Source organism: Genypterus blacodes, unplaced genomic scaffold (assembly GCF_046128005.1).
Source record: "Genypterus blacodes isolate CSIRO-AG114 ecotype Tasmania unplaced genomic scaffold, CSIRO-AGI_Gbla_v1 ptg000157l_1, whole genome shotgun sequence".
NCBI classification, from domain to species: domain Eukaryota; kingdom Metazoa; phylum Chordata; class Actinopteri; order Ophidiiformes; family Ophidiidae; genus Genypterus; species Genypterus blacodes.
Genome location: NW_027466958.1, coordinates 497,679 through 519,986, shown reverse-complemented (window position 1 = coordinate 519,986; position 22,308 = coordinate 497,679). Strand labels below are relative to the sequence as shown.

Below are 22,308 nucleotides of genomic sequence, written 5' to 3'. Positions count from 1 at the left end.
GCATTGGAAAACCTTCTGTGAACTCTCTCCGCCCTCACACATGCAGGAAACACGCATTATTGCCTCATTTACCAAACATCTACTTTCATCACATCATCTGCCACAGTTTTCAGTGTACACACCCATGCCTTAGTTCCTGTTTGTGGGACACACAGTGCAGAACGGTCTCATCACACACTCAATGACAAATTTGTATTGGCAGCACTGGCAGGCTGCTGACTCCTGACGTTGCTGTGGGTATGTACTGCACTGTCCTCATCTGTTGTCTCTCTGTGGGTCAGCTCGTCTGCTAAACAATGTTCTTATCCACGCTGACAGCCGAAGCAAAACGCTGTGTCAGTGTCAGTTTCCCTTTATTGCTGTGTGCTTTGTAGGGGTTATTTATTGTCCTTTGTCATGCGTTTAATTGCTGTAACATCCTTTGGATTGCTCGACAAGATGAGACACGAAGCCTAATGTCATCTCACAATGCAGCGCTGACATTTAAAATGGCAGAAGATTAGAGCTGCTGTCTTGTGACCAGTGGTCAGCTTTGTACTGCTCTGCTGTGCTGTTGCACTCAAAGTTCAACCAATTCAACTTTGACCTGCTTGCAGATGACCTTCCAAACCAGCAACAAATGAAGAACTAGTTGTTTGTTATCTAGCCAAAACTCAGAAACAGCCACAAAATGCTTTTGTATTCTTGGAAGTATGCTTGCTCTGAGTAACACACCTACATTACGTGATTATGGATCGATTTGTTCAGGCATGTAACCATCATTTTTGTCTTTAATCACAGTATGGACAATTCAATATGCTGCCGAGTCCCTGCATCCTGTCCATATTTGTGTCTCTGAGTTTGAGTCTTTAGAAATGAACAAGCAGATAGTTAGACAACAGAATGCACACAGACACACCCAATGTTCTGTTTCTATACTCAGTTACTCAAGAAGGGATGTTGCTTTACATCCTAGGTACCCAGCCCTTTCCTTTAGAGGAATGATTTGACTAAAAAAATTTGCCCTGATGTTCACTTCTGCATTTCTTGGGTAATTCTCTGTGCGATGGTTTTTTTTTTGTGTGTTTTGGACGAGCGCTCTTAAAGTTTAGGCAACATGGCACGCTGTCTTTCCTCTGTTCTGTTGTTCAGTATAGCCTCATATTGATTCTAGTTCTATACAAAACGACAAAGCAAGAGACAAAGGAGAGGCAACATACTGACTCGTCCGTCATCCATTTATTGTGCAAGTTTAAGGTGAATTTCCAAAAGTCAGCAAAATCAAATCTGAGTCATTGTGCATTTCCATCAGCTGGCGGTTTGACAATAAGAGTCATATTCCATCATTAAAAAGTCATCTGTCCTGGTATCTTTTTATTGATGCTTCGCAACTAAGATGTCATTTATCTCAGGGGAGTGGATACGTCTCCTCCCTCCAAACAAAGCATCCTCCAAAACGGTTTAAAATGAGATTGTGAGGTTTCATCCTGACGTGAGACCGTGAGCTTCTCCTGGATGTTTCTGATGAAGGCTGTTGTGATGCCTTTGTGTTTTGAAAGAAGCAGAGGAACGTACAGTAAAACAGCTACCTTTATTCCATTCATCTCTCCTGATACACTATCTAATCAGGCCAAGCCTAAACTAAAGCTAATTGATTCCAAGAGCACAGAAAGCACAACAGTCTGTTTTAGTCTCAGTGTTCTAGATTAATTCTTCCTTTAAGCACTCATAAGTACATCTCTCTGTTTCCTTCTGCTAATGGATGAACAAGTATATGCGCACACACACACACACACACACACACACACACACACACACACACAGAGTTTCCAGTGAGGATGTATCTGGATGGAGCAGGACAGATACCCTGTCAGATGTGTGTGTCCTGTCACATGTCTCGGACTCGGTCTTTGTCACACTGTGGGAAATCTGTGTTTCCTTTCCCTCAGCAAAGGAAACCACTTGATAGGATTCATCTTTTGTTCACTCCTTCCAGGAAAGTCGCTGATATGCTTGTAAGCTAGATAAACACCAGGCAACGTGATCTGCGTTTCTGTGTCCCTTATGGGCTGGTGACGTGTTCTAGTGTTTCAAGAGCAATTGTTGTGATTTGTTTGGTGATGTCATCTGTCTTGTGGCCGGAGGAAGTGTGGCCGTGCGTCCTGGTGGTGATGTCATAGGTTTTGGCCTCTGTGTGAAGCCGTTTTGTCCCTGGAAAAATTTGCTCAATGGCCTCCGGGACGCGACAATAGGGGGAAAAGATGACAGACAGACTTGTGGTGTGTGTGTGAATGAGTGTGCACGCTTCAGGTTTGGAAAAAAAAAAAACGTTGAAGAAGGAAAGAAAATAAAGGCTATTTATTAGGATGACATTTCAGGGTTTATAAAGTACAGTATATAGAATCATCATTAAGTCTGTTCCCTGATTTTCAACACAACTGTTTCTATATTTAACACACACACACACACACACACACACACTTCTGTCATGCCCAGTCTGAGTATTTATTACAGGTTCTTCAATTTGTGGGGGAAAAACAGCATAATCACAAAGAAAGTCCAGGCTAGTCCAGACTAATGACATGGATAAATGTGGGGATTGAAGGATTTCACAAGCAGCTTCAATGGAGAATTGTGTGTGTGTGTGTGTGTGTGTGTGTGTGTGTATATTCAGGTCTCAGCAGCAGTGTTTGTCATCCTTTATCACATTTCACTTGTCTACCGAGTTGATAGTTTACGTTAATATATCAAATACAATGAAATCAGCAGAAATGGATGTTTGTATTCAGTGTAACAGACGTGTTGTGTTCATATCATGCCATTAGAAATGGACTGGAGGCTGCTGCTTTCATGCTTTCTAAACTTGGCTGACAAAATCAGACTAACGAGATGTCAGAGTTGTTGTGCGACTGCAGCAAAGGCTAACAAGAGGGTGAGCAAACCTGACCATCCATCTAGTCCCTGGGCGAGGTGGACACACACCCTGAGCTAAAAGCAAAAGGCCCGGAGCTGCTTCTCGTCCAGCAGTAGTGCTTCGATTGGTTTAAATTAGTCTGGATTTGGTCTGTGTGTGTGTGTGTGTGTGTGTGTGTGTGTGTGTGTGTGTGTGTGTGTGTGTGTGTGTGTGTGTGTGTGTGTGTGTGTGTGTGTGTGTGTGTGTGTGTGTGTGTGTGTGTGTGTGTGTGTGTGTGTGTGTGTGTGTGTGTGTGTGTGTGTGTGTGTGTGTGTGTGTGTGTGTGGCCTTCACAGTGGTCAGCATAAAACCCGGTTATGTAAGTGTGCTGGTTTTCCCCGTCACCCCACATATCGTCCTGTAATGTCTAGTGCGGCGGCCAGCTTCAGTGTTATTGTTCCCATTTGCTGTGGTTTGATTAATGATTGCTTGTGACAGTGTGGCCTGAGCCCAGCACTAATGAGACTAATGTGCAGGTAAATGTTTTATGACACTGTTTCCCAACCAGTGGTACTCGTACGACTTTACTTCCTTTACTTTGTTTTTACTTTTGTTGCTTACAGGCGAGTACAGCAGAAAGCTGGAGGCTTCATATAAGTGACAGGTGTGTCAAAGCACATAGTTAGCTGTGTCACCGCTGGAGGTTATGTCAACAAAGCCACATTCTCCCTCCAGGATAGGTTTTGGCTAATGCTGACAAGAAAGCGGCCAGTGCAGTCGAAACAGTTCTATCATGGAATTACTCAGTCTTCCATTGGGTCAACATGTCGGCTTTACACTGCGAGCAGGTCGGCTCACTTTGAAGTCAGAAGAAACCGCTGATGCGAGTGGGGAGGTCCAGCTCCTGGCCTTATATTTAGGTGGCCTCCATTAAGGACTGCACGTTCACGCCGGTCTCTCTTTGTGCAAGCGATGAGTTACCAGGCTGTAGTGAGAGCAGTTCTGTATGCTTTCTTATTCATATGAAAATGTGTGTGCTAGCTATGACAGTGACTAAAAGGATCATAAACCCAAAGCAAGCGTCCCCCAGCAGGCTACTGAGCTCATCATGCCAACACGCCAAGCACCTGAGTGATATTCAGGCTGCTTCAGGATCTTTACAGTATGTGGGTTGAGCTTTCTATCACATCCTCATGGTTCCCACACTTCCCATTGTGACTCTACACCTGAAAACTCTTTTGTTTGCTGGAAAGAGAAACTCATTTTCCCTCCTCTGTCTTGACCTTCCTTTAACAAGTTAAACAGCCGCTCCAGATTGAGCGAGTGGTTTCAATTCCCACTCATTGAGCCAAGGCTGGACTGGGGTTTGTATGTGTAAGTGCAGTGCCATCTGGGGATTTTCAGATTTCAGGTGTTCTATGATTTCTCACACAACTCCCAAATGCCACAGACACACCCAGCCTTTCTTGGCTGTTAGGTATTTTTTACTGCACAAACGCATGCGTGACCCAGCTGTCAGATACACATTACACCAATGTGAGCCCCGAGGGTTCAGACATTCGGATGGATCTCAGCACATTGTTACATACGTACATTTATAACGCAGATTTGATTTTGAGGTGTTGTTTGAGGTAATCCTGAAACTCTCAGTAGCTAACGATCATTACAGGGGAATGTAGGCACAGCACCCTCAGCAATAACACTTCTCACATGCTATCAGTAACCCTCCTATGGCGAGCGGGGCTCCCTGATGTTGACACAGTTGGTGTTTGTGCAGATGACAGCGATGCTATCAAGGGCAGGTCGAGTCCCTCTGGCTGCCTGCTGCTCAGTGTACAGTACACAGGCACAGCCCGCTATACACGGTGGAAACTGCTGACGGCTGTGATGAAGAATGCACACGCTGTGGCCTATAAATGCACGTGAGGAACCCCGAATATTAACACACGTACACATGCACATGCTAACTTTGGCTCCTAAGTGAGCCACACCCACAGATGACCGAGGTTACAGTGTTGTTGACACCGCAGAGCTAATACTGAGGAGGACTAGAAGGCTGAACTAGCTTAATGTGCCTAGAGAAAGAAATGGTGAGAAACAATTGTTTTGGATCTATCTTGGTATTAAAGACGGATTGTTTAGTCAAAAATAGTTTCTACTGAGTCACGCATCAAGCTTCATTCATTCATATTCTTCTGGCTCCATCCACCAGCCAAGATGAAACTCTCTGGCTTACGTCACTGTGTCATACGTGTATGGAGTCTGACATGTTAATGGTCCCAGTTTTGTTGTCCATGCAGCTCACGTCCAAAGATGTGTTAGCGTAGCGTTAGTGATTGCTGCATGTCTGTAATCTTATTAAGTACAGTTGAGCAGTTCCATGAATGTTCCCCCTGTACGAGCACATGCTTGTAAGCCTAGATTCAGATCCGCACAATGGGTTAACGGGTTCTTCCCTGGGCCTTACTCAGCGTATCGGCTTTCATCAAAATAGTTTCTGAACATTTTGAATAATCTTTTTAACAGTCAAACCAAGAGACGCTTGTGAACATAAAACCTCTTTTATGGAGGTTGTTGGTTCTTACTGCTTGACCCACAGCATTGCATACGTCCCATCTGCTGCCTTCCAGCTCTCAAGTGGCCGAACACACCTGATGAAGCCAATCAAAGGTATCATAATCATCTGATGACTTTAATCAGGTGTGGGCAGAAGAAGGATCAGTGGCGTGGAACTGCAGGAGTGAGATTACGACCCACTGCATCAAACTATTGAAAAATGCTTCGTCATTCGATGAAGTCAAATGTTTCACTACCTTCTGTTGGTATAAAGTGAGCAGGAGCTCTCAGCTTTGTCAATGTTAAGGAGAGTCTTTTTGGAAAACTGAATTTGCTCAAATAAATCCTGATTAAGGGATTTGAGTGGTATTAAAAGAATTCCATGAAAGATGTCAAGGATATGTTAACGTTTTACATCTTCGTTTGGAATTACGGAGCACTTTTCCTGCATAATGAGATGGTTTCTGGTTCCTCCATTATTTACAAAGTAAATAATGCTGATCATGAACGAGTTTGTCTGCTTCTGTCAACGATTTTCTGCACCTCAGGTTCAGAACGTAGGATTCAGTTTTACTAGTTTACTCAAATCGCTCTTAGAAGAACTTGGACGCAGGAAGTAATGACGTGCTTGTGTCTGTTTTTTTGTCCTAGGTGACGAGACTGTGTTAACGGTTCCTCCCAAGCGGGCAATCCCCTGAGAGGTAAGAAATTCGACATCGAGTGCTATTTCAGCTCCTGCTCAATCTTTAAAGCACCTGTGGTTTTCGTCAAAATCACTCTGCTGTTTGAATTATTTTACCCCATAATGCTCAAGCTGGATGGGAAATACAATGGAAACTAAAGAGAAAAGCGTAGACCTAAGTGTTGACTGAAGTGGAAAGTTTGAGTCTGTGGTCCAAAGCCTGGTTTGGTCTGGTCTGGGACGCAGAGACCAGATGGAGAGGAAAAGCAGGGTTTCTACAGACACATTTCGATTTCTTACTGCTGTGCGATTGATCTTGTCAAAGTTTGAAGTCACATGCTGGATGTGTTCAGTCATTGTTACAATTCTAAGTATGGTTTTAATTATGTCTGGTAATCTGCCGAAAAACAGAAAGTATGACTTGGGTGTGTTTGATTCCACAAGTTGAAGTCCACACAGTTATATTTTCTAAGTCTATTACTGTGAGTAAGTTTGTTGATGTTTGTGTCTCTGTCCCTCTCTCTTCTTATGGCACAGTTGCATCTGTGGCCATGAATGCGACTTGGTTGAGTATTGACACATTCCACATCTCTTTGGTGGTCTTCAAGTTCACTTCACCACCACTTTTGGAACCTGAAGTACTCTTAAAGTGCCAGTTTTAAACTCCACGTTTAGCTGCACGTTGCTCCTCTCATGTCTTCGTCCCAGCAACCGTCTCAAGTCTTTGCACCCCACCCTAGTCTATTCAGAGCACCTGTTTACTTCACTGTCAGGCCTGGTGTCCTCCCGTCCTTTTACATCTTCACTAGAAGCTCATACAGTCGCTGTCTTGATGGTAATAACATTTACTGAAATGATCTCGTTAGTCACAGCTGGACCTGTGTGTCTTACTCACAGGGACATCGCAGGCATCTTTATGTCTCTCTGTAAAATGTAAACAAACTTTTAAATGATCAAGCAGATTGGCTGAGTTTCTCCCAGAGGCTGCAGATATCTTTGATGTGATGCTGCTGAGTCTATATATATGACAGCATACAGTACAGGACCTGACACAACTAGATCTCTGGAATGAACACACGATCCTTCAATCTCCCTGGCTCGTTACTACTGCACTTCTACATGCTGTATCTCTTTCTCTCTGAAGATAGCTTTGGCCACTTTCCCAGGTTCAGGTCCTGCTAGGTCAGGGGGAAAAAAACAATACAGCCGTGCCTGCTGACGTGTCCCATAATGTGTCAGATACCTCGCTGAGGGGCGGAGCAGGCTGAGCTAGACAGCAGGTGTTTCTCTCATATCTGTACACTGTAACCCTGCAGGGGACACCGAACCCTCACCAAGGTTAGCAGCTGAGAGTGTGAGGTCGTTTCAAGACTCTGAGAGGGCTGGAGGTCAGACTGATGTTTTATTTTTAGAGCGGAATGTTGCATGGCGATAGTAACACATTCTAACTGGGAATCGGCTGTTTGCGTAACCGTCAGAGACAGGAAGAAGAATGAGCGCATTACAACAGGACACAGATGTAGTTAGCAGTGTTTAGCCAGTCGAGATCTTGGACGTGTCTACTCCACATCCATGAAGTCACTCGATTCAGTTAATCAGGTGTGAGTAGAGCAGGAGCAGTGCCTTCCGCCAACACAGTCCTGGGTTTCGTGTGTTCTCTCCGTTGCCTAAATTGCCTGTTGATGTGAATTTGCACCTTGCACCGGTTTTGTTGTGTACACTTCCAACACTTCCTATTCTGCACCTGGAGCATCAGACAAATGGATCACCTATCACCGACTAAAGGCCGCCGAATTCTTTATGACGTCACCTCTCGGACTGTGCCAGAAAGGAACCGTGTTTAATGAAGTCTATACAGGAATAACAACATGCACTTTAAACTGGTAAATTAGCAAAGTAACAGTACTTCAGTCGGTACTATACTACAGGCTCTTCATCACGAGGCGTTTACGATCCGGTCCTTATATTTCTACCCTGGTGTTGTCAGTTTTGGAACAGTTTGCACCTTTAATGACCCTGTTAACTCTCAAATGGTTGCTGTGTCACTAACGACTCACGCCTGACTTCAACTTTGACCCCAGGAATCACATGACCCAAAGTGTGAACAGCTTTCAGAAGTTAAATCCCAAGTTTGAGGGCCACCGCTAGAGTGGCCTCCACACCTGGGGTCCACAGTTGACCTTGACCTTTTGTTATGCCGAATCTTTTTCATTCAGTTTGGTCGGGAGCTCAAACTACACAGTGTCTCTCCTCACAGTAGATTCCCTGTGGTGTTGACAGCTTTGTGATTTGGACGTGTTTGCAATTTAGTGCAAATTGCAGCTCAGCCATCTGGCTAAGCTCCTAAAACTCCATTTGTAAATGACACCAAAATACAAAGTAGATTAACAAATATTGCTGTAATCTCCTAATGAGTTCTGCAGTACTTTGTCTGATTGAGTTTATCCTTTGCTGATAACAAGAATTAGGAATTAGTTGACTTGGCCTTGTGACCTGTTGACATCCTGTCAACTTTTCCTCTTTTATTGTTCTCTTTTGCTTTTACTTTCTTCTCTCCCTTTTCTTTTTCAGGGAGCTAATTGATTCCATGCGCTCTGCTGAGACTAACATCTATGAATGAGAGAGAAAGCGAAAGAGAGAAACCGTGCAGCCTTTCACAGAATAGCAAAGGTGTCCGTGAAACGTGGTAGACTGGTCCTGACGGGAAAACAGCCGCAGGATGAGAAGAGCAGGGAGGGAGGGAGTAAGGAGGGGGCGGGGAGAGAAAGGGAGAGAGAGAGAGAGAGAGAGATATTGACACAGTGAGCGCATGAAGATGCAATTAAAGTCAAAACCAAAAAGGAAGAGAATACAGAGCTAAAACCTCATGGCTGTTAAAGCTCTTAGTGGAGGTTCTGAACATTCAGCAGCTGAGCCGGGTCAGAACTCTCCACTCGTTATTTGGCTTCTCATCATGGAGGTTCCTCTTTCACTGCCATTTTCTCTGTCTCTTACTGTTTCTTTCCTCAGCTCTCTAGCTGACCTGCATCACATCTATTCCCATTTTCTCTCTCTCTCTCTCTCTCTCTCTCTCTCTCTCTCTCTCTCTCTCTCTCTCTCTCTCTCTCTACCTCTCTCTCTACCTCCCTTTCTCTTTACAGTCTCATTGAAAGTCCCCTCGTCTCCGTCCCCAGATGACTCAGCGTGCAGTCTGGTCCTGGCTGGCTCGATCTGATGATGTCACACTTGGTTATGGTCTCATTTATATTGAGCCGTTAAATTCACTCTCTCGCAGAAGCCTTGAGTTTTTAGAAGATTGTGTGATATTTTGGAGGAAGGAAATTCCTGGATCCCTTAGTATGGATGTGTTCACACTCTGTGTTGTCTACAGCACAAGTGAGTAAGGCCATGCACGCGCACACACACACACACGCACACACGCACACACGCACACACACACGCACGCACACACACACACACACACACACACACACACACACACACACACACACCAGCTTATTTATAGTACGGTGTGTGCTCTCATGTGCTATGTCAACACAAAACATTCCATGGTTAAAGACAAAATAAGCAATAGTTTAAAATTCGTACAAAAACTATAAATCAGCATCTGAGGCTCCAGTTTGTTGCTCAGCGTTCTGTGAATACGTAATGCTGTAGCTTTGTTGCTGACGTGTAATATGACATCATCTGTGGGTTTATGGTGGCTTTGGTGTGACTTTAGGACCGATATTTAACAAGATAATAACCCTTACTGTTGTATTTACAATCCAGCGTAAACCACACAGTTACAGAGCTCCGCCCCCCAAAACCGTTTCTGTGTGTCACTTTGCCACACAGACACAAGTCAGCACAGGTTCAAGTTCAGAGATAACTGGCAAATCTGCTGCCAAATCTGCTTTTGGTTTGTATAGAACAGTGCAGTGACGGAGAAGCACATGTGAGTGTAAATGGCCTGCAGTAGTTGGACTGCAAGTCTGGGATCTAACTCGTAAAGTGTCAGAAACATTTGACATGAAGGAAGCTGTGTTCATCCCTGCACTCCTGCGTGACCTGGGGTCACCTCTGTACTCGTATAGTCTTGGTAATCTGGTCCAATGTGTCGGTTTTCAGGTATCGAATATCACAAATGACAAGGTTGTGTGTTAGTTAGAGAAAAATGTGGAAAATGTCTGGTCTATTTATTACCTCAGTCATAGTATAATCAAAGTATAAATGTATGTAAACATATTGTCTGTCAGCTCAGACACACACACACACACACACACACACACACACACACACAGATTTGTACTGTTGTAATTGCAATAAGAATGGGTTTTTCCCAACATGAGTCATCAGACCTGAGAGCAGCCTGAAGAGGACTTGCCTGTGTGTGTGTGTGTGTGTGTGTGTGTGTGTGTGTGTGTGTGTGTGTGTGTGTGTGTGTGTGTGTGTGTGTGTGTGTGTGTGTGTGTTATGATGCCTGAATGAGGTTTGTGTTTAGCAGTTGTACTTGATATGATTTGTTGCTGTGTGTTTGTAGTTGTGTGGATAAGGAAGAAGGCGTTCTGGCTGGTTGATCTTCTTCTTTGTCTCTGTCTGTCTGTGTCACACTTTCGGTTTTGTGGTGCCGTTCCTGTCTGGCTCTGTCCTCCGCCTGTACCATAAAGTGTCCTGTAATCATTAGGCACATCCCAGTAAAAGGCTGATGTGTGTATGTGGCTCCCAGCTCCCCCTCCCCCCTACACAGAGAGGGAAAGACTACAGATAGATAGATATACACACACACACACACACACACACACACACACACACACACACACACACACACACACACACACACACACACACACACACACACACACACACACACACACACACACACACACACACACACACACACACAGGCATATGCACAGGACACTCACATCCAAACACACGTAGACACATGAACGGACACACACTTCCAGCACTGGTGGCCTGTAGGCCTTTTGTAGAGCAGAGAAGCCACAAACGACAGCTTTGTCTTCTGTGAGGCTGGGAAAGTTGGACTGCAACACACACACACACACACACACACACACACACACACACACACACTTTGGCAGTGTCAAATCAGTGCACAGCTCTGGCCGGCTCAATAGGCTGATTCATTAGTCTCCTCATGACACAAGAGGAGAAAATGGACTTGCAGTGGAGGGAGGGGAGGAGATTGGAGGTTGAGAGTGTTAAAGCTCAACATTTAGTGCCTGAAAACTGACACGGCGATCTGACAGGACCTGATGGGGTCAGGTCACCCTAAAACCCAAGCTTCTAGCTGGGGATTAGCCCTGCATTTCTATCTTCATCGTGTTGTATACAGTGTGTTCTTTCAATACGTTACAGGAGTACTAACACATGAGCTCAGAAAGATTTCTGTTATGTTTGTACTTCAGCGTGTGAGTTTGTTTGCGTGTGTGAACAGAGTGGCCCACACTAGCCCCACAGATTACCTAGAGGTATGTAGAAGTAATAAGCATTGTGTAACTTAGCCACAGTTAATGCACACGTTACTGTTACACCTTCCTGTTGTGTAGAGTCACGGCTCAGGGTGTGGTGGGTGGAACCAAAGGCAGAAAGAAGACCTGTCCAAGAGATCAGTGCAGCACTTGGAGAATGTGAAACACTGTGAGCTCAGGGCTCCATGCCAGCTTCAGTGTGTGTATGGTCCTAACTGCCATTGTTTTACAAAGTATAACTACCGGTACTAAGTGTTACTGATCATTGGTTAAAATGTTTGTTGTACACTTTGAACGCAGTCAATTTGCACTAAATCTGTGTGTGTGTGTGTGTGTGTGTGTGTGTGTGTGTCGGTGTGTGTGTGTGTGTGTGTGTGTGTGTGTGTGTGTGTGTGTGTGTGTGTGTGTTTATCTTTTCTTTGCATTATCACATTTCTAGTAGTATTATGATTGATGTCACTGTTGCCATGAACATTATCACCCTAGCAACTCCCCATCATGAATGACATAATTGCAAAATGTGCCTCTCCCACTCCAAAGCAAACTGGCCTTGGAGACATTAGTTTCGGGTTTCGGCCTTTGCATCGGGTACTTTTCATTCATTCATGACTTTTCTCTTCCTGTGATCGTCTGTCAAGTCTCTTTTACTTAATATCATCACTGAGAAACTGAGTAACAAAAACAATTCAGTACTTTTTGGCCCTGCTTTCATCCGAAACCTCATAATAGTGCACCGATCATTGTAGTTAATGGTGGTTGCTGGTTTATCCAGGGCAGCACTTACTGACACTTACCTTCACCTCATTATCTGCAACAAAGTATTCAAAAATATTTCTAGGTTTGCATTCATGTGTTCTGATAATGTCCAAACCCCGTCTTTCCAATAGTTCATCCCAAATTGTATTGGCTCTTCAGGAGGGGAGGAGGTCTTCTTGATCAGATACTGTGTCATCATTATTGAATCTGGCAGCCCGCAGTGGAAATGTGCTGTGCTGTGCTGTGGAATGGGTGTTGTAAGTAACGATGCTTGGCAGAGAGCCGTGTTTGTCTGGGTCCCTCGCTGTCTCCACTGGAGTCGGGCTGACTTCAACTCAGTCCACCCATCAATGTGGGGCTCTGACAGCAAAACGCCCCCTCAGCTGACTGCGAGATGTACTTTATGTCTTAACGGCTCCCTCTGGACCCCGGGAGACCAAGTTGAATTTTACTTTTTGCTCTGCTTTCACCAAACCTTGCAGAACTTCTCAGGTTTTCAGATGTGTTGTCTCGCAGAGCGCTCACACAATGTTTTGAAACGAGATGATGTGATTTCTGCATTTCAGTTATTCTAGCCGTCGTCTACCGGCTACCATGCTACTGAAGTTCTTGTCACAGTGTGTATCAGATCGTAATGAGCGCCTCCTGACCTTGGTCTCATTATCTGAAACACCAAGTTTACCTCTGTCACATGGTGTTATCGTCAACATTGGGAATTAAAGAGACCACCCCCCCCCCCCTCCCACCACCACTAAAGCAAACAGGCCAACAGTGCGTCTCTGCAGACCCAACATCTCATTACTGGGACCAGCAGCTGCCCCAGGATGTGATTCAACCTTATTCTCAGAACAAACAGGAAAATAAATCTGGATGATTGATGTAGCAGAGGGCCCGGGGCCATTTGTTCGATTCCTGTCAGGGTTACTTATTACAAAACCTGAGATGAAGTCATGAATTATTTATAAGCGTAAATGTCGCTTTTCCTCAATATCTCGGTCTATGAAATGAACCCTATAGAAGGCCTCAGAAATAATACATAGATGTTAGGAATGTCTGATTGTTCTGCCAAAGCAATAAGGCTTTGGGTTCTGAATCGGCTCTGTGCCTCGGTCCGTTAGGTTGCGTTGGAAGACTTTGGTATGAATTGCAACTGTTTGCGCATTCTGCAAGGACGTGATTACTCAGTCTGACACGTCCACAGTGTGCCCGGCTGAGCCTGGCACTAATGCTCTCTACATTATTTATACATTTTGACATCATGTGGTTAACGTTTCTCTTGAGCAAACACAGCAGCAAGTCGGTGAGATCCACGCCACCTTGCTTTCACCGTTGCTTCACTCCTCTTTCATACTTCACTCCCATTACTGGGCGGAGGGCAGCAGGACACTGTGGGCCGCTGCAGGTGAATCCTTGCTCTTCCTTTAGGGGTTTCAGGGGATGTGAACTCGTCTCAGTAGTTTATTAGCCGTGCTAGCTTTTTGCAGAATACTGTTGAATGTGTTTATTATCAGGATGAGATGTGAGACATCTTCTTTGGATTTGACCACACCCCATTACCCTGCACAGAACATAGGGGGGATTGGATGGATGGATGGATGGATGGATGTATGGATGTTAGTCTGCTGAACCATTTGCACCCTGGTACCTCTGCCTGTAAAGTATTTTGATAAGAACTGAGGTTGACATGCGTAACTGTTAGTTACTAGAACCGTTCCACCCCTTGTTGCTTTGATAGATTCCTCCTCCCTGCAGCTGTGCTTGACCGAGCTCCACGTCTCTGTGTAGTCCAGAAGAAAAAGAATGAAGAGTGTGAAAGTACACCTCTCCAGTCTCCAGTCCAGTTGTTGTTGTCTGTTGTGTTGAGATGAGCTTTATTCTGTCGACCGCTATTAATGGGGGACAGTTGAGCGTTTGATGAGTTATAATGTCTTGATGGTACACTTGAGTCGGTGCAGATACACATATATAATTACCAGCCAGTGTAGATTTACATGTTTACACTCCGTGCTCACCGTGCCCTGTAATTACCGTGGGTGCTTATTAACATACAGCATGCACGCACCAGCCGCCATTGGCAAAGTACAGCACGCCATCTCCCCACTTCCTCTCCCGAACAGAGACATTGCAAATAGTCATGGCGGATAATCCCACTCATAAATAATCCAGACATCCATCCCTTTTTAACGCAGGGAGACCGCCGGGCCCCTGCGCATTTACGCTCAAATATGTGCTAATGTTAGAGCAGGCATCCAGCTCCAGCTCTTTAGCGGGAGGCCAGAGTGCCAGGTTTATTCCGGGACAGGTATGTACATTTGGGCTGAGAGCCGCAGGGGCAACACGGGAGTGGAGGTTGTGCTGGTTCCCTGGAGCATTCTCTAGGATCCCCCCATGTTGTGGGACGTTAGCATCCACGTTGGATCAATTTGCCTTGATCATCACATTGGGCTGAGACCTTCAATAAGCTCTGCTCAAACATTTTTACTCTTACATAGCAAAGAAAACGTGAGCGCCAAGCCGGGAATCCCCGACCCCCAGAGTCAGACGTCTGTGTACAGCTTTATTGGACCCCCCAGATGCCCATTTCAATGCTGAATAATTGATGTGGAATTGATTTGGACTCCGCTGGCTCACTTGTTTTTTTGTCAGTCAGCTGCAGAGGAGGATGTGTTTTTGCTTCCTATAATTATTGTCTGCCTCCTTTCTGTCCTAGTCAGCAATAAAGTCAAGGTTTTACCCTGCAAATAGAAGCTTTTTAGTGGAAACGGTAATTAAAAATGCATCTGAGACCACAAACGGAAGAGGATGCCGTTTACTGCAGTGACTGTTTCTGTCTTCATACTCTTTGTTTTGCTCCGACACACCAGCAAGTAACATGTGGAGCACTTTGAACCTTAGAGGAGTGACATGTCAGTCTTTACTTTTTAATTCTTCCCAACATTCTGGATTTTCTGGCAGATCAACCAGCCAAGTTCTCTTCTTTGTTTTTGTTTTTGGAGGGGAGGAAACCAGCACACAATCAAAAGCCATGACTGTCAGAATGTAGGAAGGTGATGGAAGTCTGTTCAGGGGTGTGTGTGTGTGTGTGTGTGTGTGTGTGTGTGTGTGTGTGTGTGTGTGTGTGTGTCCATGGCACACTAGCTTGGTGCTGGGATTGACTGTGTGTGTGTTTGAGTGTGTGTGTGTGTGTCCATGGCACGCTGGCTTGGTGCTGGGATTGACTGTGTGAAACTGTAAGTGTGTGCTGTTATTCCCAACTGTATCCCCCTTTTGTAATGGTATAAAGATTGTAAAGCACTGAATTTGTGTTATTACCCATAACCCATCAGCACTTCTAAAGGGAAAGCCCTGTTTAATCACACACCACCCCCAGGCATCAGGAGAGACACAAGCAGACGGGCCGCATACTGTGGCCTTAAGTGAGGGAAGGAATGCAACAAGGCTGAACTTTGTGTCAGTGTGAAGTCAGTGAGCGAGTCTTTCACATGCTAATTTAATGTCATTACTGGGGTCTCTTTTTATATCCCCCCATTTAACAAATTGACCTAACCACTGTGACGTGACAGCACCTCAATCTGCTCAAAGATGTTTTTATTTGAGGTGCAGTCCCATGACTCCCTGCACCACTCAGTAACAAGAGTATCAACCAATATCTCTGCATTCTCTTTATGTTTTAACAACCTAAGATGGCCCCACACAAAGCATGCAGAAAGGGGGAATGGGAATGTATGCTTTCATTTGTTTTTGAGAGCTGTCGGGCCCTGGTTTTGGTCCTTCACACTCCTTTGTGTCGGGCAGATTCCTCTCATGAGGAGGTTGTTAAGCTGCTATCAGGGGAAAGTGCTGAATGTGTTGTGGGAAAGTAATTGGAGTTCCCGTTAAAAGCAAGGAGAAAACAGCTGTGAGAAATGAATATGCAAGGGAAGGAGGACGTCAGAGAAATATAGCAGGAAAGTGAGAGGGAGGAAGTTTCTTATAACTTATATTTCCTCTCAACACTGGGCCAATTAACAGAGAGTCAAAGGGAGAGATCATCAACTTAAATGGGCTTTTAACTGAGATCACTGAGCGCCCTGAGGGGAATACAGCCTGTCACCTCACTCCTGTGTGTGTGTGTGTGTGTGTTTGTGTGTGTGTGTGTGTGTGTGTGTGTGAGAGAGAGAATTTTAATCACGTTTGCCCCTCCCCCTAACCTTTTCAAACCCCCTCCCCAAACAGCTCCATCACCCACCAAATTCACCCCCCCTCTCTCTCTCTCCCCTCCCCTCTCTTCCCCCTCTCTCTCTCTTCGTGCCGGGCAGCCCCCTGCAGTAGATAAGTTGTGTTTTCTCTCAGGCAGAGCAGCAGATAAAGCAGAGCAGCTTCTGCTTCAGAGGAAGAGGGACATAAAAAGGGAGATAGGAGGAGCGTGAAGGAAAGAGGGCAGCCGGTGCAACAGTGTCACAACGCACTGTGTTCAACGACAATGAGAGAGGCGTGTTAAGCGACGAGAGAGAGAGAGCAAGAGAGAGAGAGAGAGAGAGGAAGAGAGAGAGGCGCTTCAGCCAGGGCTCACTGCACTGCAGGTGGATCTCAGCCCAAGAGGTTGGAAACAGCAGCAGCAGCAGCAGCAGAACTCCAAACTGCATCCTCGGGTTTCCATCAGGTTAGTCCTGCATTATTCCAGAAAGAGACAGACGGAGTGAGCCGGCTTGTGTGTGTGCGTGTGTGTGTTTGTGTATTCTGGTACAGATATAATGGACGCTGTGTTCTTCAATAACAGAGCTGCTATCTCCCAGCTGTATCTCCTTGCCTCTGTGGAGTTGTGTTTCATTCCCCTAGAAAGGAGACACAGTCATTGATCAGTGTTTTGTGTTTTGGGACGTTAATGTTGGTTTTCATTTTCCCCTAAGTGCACAAAAGTTCTCGCCACCTGGGAAACTTTTAAAATAATGTAAGTCTCTGTGCTGTGGTTACTTCAGAGGGCTTCTTGCTGCTAAATGAAAGAGCAGAGGCCCTTTTCCCTCCAGTTTGAGAGTTCTTTTACCACGGAGAAGAATAGAGCTGGGAGCTGTGAATGGACCCGCGATGGCTTTCTGTGTGCATAAGAGAAGGTGCCGCCCTCTCAAGTGTCAGTGTGTGTGTGTGTGTGGGGGGGGGGCTGATGCTCGTCGTTGTAGTTTGCGGAGGGGGCTGGGTTTTACACATCTGGGCCTCATTGATAAGATAGGAGAGATTACCTGTGTTCAGCCCCTCCCTCTGTACAGAATGGAGCATAATGTCCAATGCACTTCCTATCTTGTGACTGCCGTCGTCAGTCTTCACCCCCTGAGGAGGAGGAGGAGCGATACAGTCAAGTGGTTTCGTCCGTGTGTCTATTCAGAGGTGTCCATTTACTTTTGCTGGAGCAGTGATAAGGAGCTGATATGAGCCTCTAGGTTCTATTTCTGGGTGTTGTATTCTCTATGTTCCCATGCAGAGCCCCTTTCATGGTGATGTAACTGACAGACCGGCGGCCCCTTCCTCAAACATCATGTTGGTGTTTGTTTCTTTGGCTCTGCATTTTCAGCTTAGCCATGTTTCTGGATGTGGTTCCTTGTTGTATTGCTTCATTGCACCTTTGCATTCCAGGCAAACATGCTTATTGGACAGCTGGTGTTGGCTTTCTGAGTTTATTTATCTTCCTTTTTCTGCGGTGGGAACATGACATAAGAGCTTCCTGATCAATGGTGTCTGTGCCGCCCATGTGAGGGAGATTTTCAGCTCCATTTAATCTGGAGCTCCTCTCACACTGCAGGAAGTTATTCAGGGATTTTCCTTAGTTTCACACCAAGGAACAGGAATTTTAGTTCCTGAACTTTTGAAGTCTCCGCACTGAAAGGATGACGTCTGATCAGTTCACACACCTGCGGCTATTACCGTCACTCCAGAGGAGAGTGACCCCCTGCATACACTCCATACACTCACATGCACTTACACACTCAATACATCGCATTTGGCGTCTCAAGGTATTTTAAGAAGCCTAAGGTTGGCAGCTTTCACATTTTGTTCCACGATTGGACTGCACATTGCTTTTAAAGTGAAATGTAAGACATCACAAATCAAAACAAACCTTTGGGTTTTGTTTACTCCTGCTGAATGCAGGATATTTGATCCTTTTTTGGCAGAAGTAGGTTTCAATCACGTTTGGCTTAGACCCATAAGTAAACGTTATTAAGTGACACGACCACATTTGTGACATGTCTGTGACCACAAAACACAACGTAGCCTGAGCCTGGAACATTTGGATAACGGAGGCAGAGAGCCAGAAACACACAACACAACACAACACAAGACAGCACAAGACAGCACAGCAGCTCAGACGGCTCAAAACACGGCCATGAGTCAGTAGAATTGAAACCCTGATCAAAAGTGTGTTTTTCAGTCTAGAATGCTCTACTTGAACATCTGCTTTGTCTCTGGAGGCGATGCACAAACAGCCATACACATCCTGTTACCATGGCACTGGCTGCCACAGTGAGGGCCTCAGCGCTCTAATGAATCCTGAAATGTCTCGTCAAATATTTGCCCAGAGTTCTTTTTGTTAGAAGCAATAAAACAGGCCCTTGGTCTTCAGCAGGCTTTGTTTGGTCTTCATCTTTTTGTCATTCTCTGAGATTTCCTCATTGTTGGAGGAAAGACTTTGTGTGCTGGGCCCTCCAAGGGAACACTGACGCCTCAGGACCAATGATCTGCAGTCTTCTTGGCCCCGATTTCCCCTCCCTTAGGCATTTTGTGCATCCAACCGAGTACAAACCCACAAGTCTGCCCCGACGACAAAGTTATGAGATACATCTTCTTGGCAAATGAAGACTGTGGTTGCACATGTAGTTGGATAAGGTTTTAAATCAGACAGCAGCAGTTACCTTCCCCCCTCGCTGTGATCTGAGCGGGCCTCCATGTCGTCCCTGTGACTCAATCAACCTTAGTGACCCAAGCCCACTAGTTCCTGGCCTCATGTTTCCACTTTATGGACTAATCAAAAGCAGTGTGTGTGTGTCTGTATGCAAGCTTTTCTGTGTGTTTATATGTGCTTCAACTGATGAGTGTGTGTTTGTCAAAATAAAGTTAAGGGTCCATTACGGTGTTGTAGTTTGGGCTGTAAATCAGCAATGTAATGTGTGTACGTGTGGATGTGTGTGTGGATGTGTGTGTGTGTGTGTGTGTGTGCGAGTGAGCGAGCGCGTAAAATAGCTTGGCTAGCCCCTCTGTGATTATGTCATACAGCATGGTTTCCAGCTGTCCGAGTCAGCTGCACTTCATTTCGCCCCTCAAGTAAAAAGTCATCCCAAACCACTGTGTGTGTATGTGTGTATGTGTGTATGTGTGTGTGTGTGTGTGTGTGTGTGTGTGTGTGTGTGTGTGTGTTGTGTATGCCTGTGTGTAGAAGTGTATATATGTTTGCGCCGGGCAAATGTGATCTGCTGGATCCCTGTGAACCAAATGGTTGCTGTCAGTTTCCAGCAAAAGGAAAACCTTCAGACCTTTTGGGCTCTTTTTTTTTTTTTGGTAGATTGTAATTTGAGCATGATTGAACATTGTGGTCTGACTCTTAAGTTAAACCAAATGTATCTGGGTTGGGTCCCACAGAGGGGCTTAAATGTGAGCTTTGACAGAAGGACTGCGGACATCTCAACTGTAATGCAGGTGTGCTTTGCAAACTCACTGGGCTCAGGTTTCCACGCAGAAAACAAAGAAAGAACGACTCTTGAAATGGAAATGCTCAAACGGACCATTTCTGTATTCAGAACACATCAAGGTCCTCCAGAGTTTGATATTTCCACAGGTTGCAAACTTTAATCCTCAATTTCCTCCTGCCTTAGATTCAGATTGTGTCCTTTGTTGACATAGGTTGATTGACTCCCAGTTGTCCAACAGATGGTTCAGGATGTAGGTTGTTTAATGAGTATTTATCAGTTAGATGTTTCCAAGGTGGTAAAGTCTCTTGCTGCGTTGCTCAGCTCCTTGCAGTGATTGGACTCTTTCTAACCTTCGCTTCCCAGTCAACTTTGACCGCCTGTTGGCTGCACTGAGTTGAGCCTCGCAGGGTGACACCAATAAAGTTTTTAACTTTTCCAGACACTTTTTATAGATGGCCCTGGCTGGGTCAGGGGTCATGGGAAAACGTTCTTCACCAGGTTTCTGCATCTGTTGACATGTTTCTCTCAGGCCTTGTTACTAAATTTGGATCAGAAAGTAAAGTATTTATAGAAAACCAGAATCAGATGAACAGCATGTTAATGGAGTACTATTAGTGTTTAGTAGAGCACTGATATGGTTATCAAAGTGCTGTGTTGACTGAAAGTTTAGAGCCTGGCAGCTTTTTTTGAGATGTGATATAAAGTAAATCCTCAGATGTTCCATTCATTTTTTGGAGTAGTTAGATAAGAGCGAACTCTGCCACAGTGCAGTGATTCTGTACTCGCTCACCTGATTTGGCCTCTGCACGCTTTCATGAAAACTTTTATCTAAAGCCTGTTTTGCCTCCCCAGTTGGCAATGTCATATCTGCTGTGGAGGATGTTTGGACTGCCAGGAAAGAATAGAACAAAATGGCTACAAAAATATTTCCAGCATCGTAGCAAACCTTGTAGGGATCAAGGTATCAAGGCAAGATCAAGACTCAAAAGGTTAGGAGTCAAAGTTTTCCACTGAAACAATATCTAACGCAATGCAACATGCTTTGAAAATGTTAGGGGCAGATTTCCAAATGGTTTTGGCCACGTCTCCCATCATGCTTAAGTTCCTTATGCATTCAGCATCAATCACATTGTTTCAACCTGATTTGAAACGTTGACATTGAGCTGTATCACCCGTTTACTGTATGTGCTGTCATTGTCCAGAGATGTGGATCCACAGATGGAGTTTGTTTTCAGTATCAGAGTATTCTGTTTATCCAGGCTTTAGTGAAGGGCAGCGTCCCTCCCTGTCTTGGCTCTGTGGGGTGCTGAGTCACGGGGACTATCATGTGTCTGATATCAATTCATTCAGTTTTGGTCATGAAATGCAGCATCAACAACCTTATGAATGTTAGCTTGTGATGCGCTAATGCATGACAGTTGAATATGAAATGAATGCTTGAAACCGGTCACAAGCCTTTCCAAGCACTTTGGTAGCTGTGGTGAGAGAAAGAAATGCAACAAACATTACTAAAGGTCTTTTAGTAGGTTTCTGTGGTAATGTTACACACTCCATTGATTTTTAGTGTAATTGCTAACAAATCCCAACAAGACATCAGACAGTGACAATTCCTTACAAATATGTACTTGGTCTGGTAAAAAGAAATGTCTAACTCTGTAAATCCTATTTTGTAAAACATAAATTACAAAGTGAATGAGAAAGTTGTTGGTAGAAGCTCAGTTTGTTCCAGATGTGTGTGTGTAAGTGTGTGTGGAGTGATCTGCAGCTCAGTGTAATGGGTGTGTGTGAACGGTGAACGAAGCAAGCGGGATATTTTTTACTCTTCTTTGTCTACCTACAGTAACTATGGATACGAGTCATACCAACATACACATACTTTGCTTATATCTATGGGATTCACTGCAAAGACCCACAGAGCAGTTTTTTATACTGATGGTCGAGAGGTTCTGTCCTCCCCCTTTCCTTTCTCTCTCTCTCTCTCTCTCTCTCTTTTTCTCTCTCATTCTTTCTAACTAAAACCTGGAAGTCATTTATGAAGTCAAGATGGGGTTTCTCCCATCCAGAAGTGGATACGTGAGTTGGGCCCAGCGAGTAGGGACTTGAGTTTGATGTCCCACGCCTCCCATCAAGGGAATTACGTCAGAGCTGAGCTGAAGATCTCAGAGCTGGAACTGCTTATGATTTGGTACTAGGCTACAACCAAACATAGTTACAAAAGCTGTTAATGTTTACCTCAAATTATATTTGCTTAAAAATCCTTTTCACGCCATTCCATGTGTTGAATTAAGAAAGGACAAAGCATTTTTTAGT

The 22,308-nt window shown here is 44.9% G+C and overlaps 1 protein-coding gene across 3 annotated transcripts in view; it reads left to right on the top strand.

Moving 5' to 3' along the window:
- LOC143013585 (gamma-adducin-like) overlaps positions 1–22,308 on the top strand; it is a 70,557-nt gene that overhangs the window by 5,902 nt on the left and 42,347 nt on the right. Inside the window, exons 1-2 of one of the 3 annotated variants that reach the window (XM_076167259.1) lie at positions 183–237; positions 6,080–6,129. The gene's annotated coding sequence lies outside the window, so the exon portion shown is untranslated. Of the gene's footprint in view, positions 1–182; positions 238–6,079; positions 6,130–16,710; positions 16,986–22,308 lie in introns of those variants that run through there. The other 2 variants (XM_076167258.1, XM_076167257.1) reach the window with 2 other exon arrangements.